Genomic DNA, 584 nt, shown 5'->3' on the forward strand with positions numbered 1-584 from the left:
AATTAATATCATGTCTAATATGAATATTAAAATAATCTTATCATCAAATTAATATCTCTTAAAATAAAGGTTTTAAAATCTTGTGCGCTACAAAGTTCCTTGAAAGTATTGAAACGTTGTAGCTTTTCTTCAACTTGATATTAGTGCTAAAATTAACAATTTTCTGGCTTTTCTTAGTGCCCATTGATTCTTCAGCAGCGCACCATTAATTTTGTCGACGTTCATTGTTTCTCAAAAGTGAACACATTTCTCCTCGCCCATGTCCACTTTCAGCCACTCCAACCTTGTAAATGGAATATCTTATATTAATTATAAAATAAAAATTGCATAGAAACCGCATAAAATTGCATAACATTGGTACCTTACAAATAAAGTAAAATCATATTGATATCATTGACACTCACTTCATTCGGCACTACCTCGTACTTCGCAGGCTCCTAGAACCAACCAACCAAATTAATATCTTTTTCTAGCAATCATATTTTGAACATAAATTAAAAAAAAAAAAAAAAAAAAAAAAGCTTTAGAATTTAATACAAAATCCTAACAAATGGTTGAAAAATTAATAAAAAATAGTTACTCAA

The sequence above is a fragment of the Corylus avellana genome, chromosome ca8 (assembly GCF_901000735.1).
Source record: "Corylus avellana chromosome ca8, CavTom2PMs-1.0".
In the NCBI taxonomy this organism is placed as follows: Eukaryota; Viridiplantae; Streptophyta; class Magnoliopsida; order Fagales; family Betulaceae; genus Corylus; species Corylus avellana.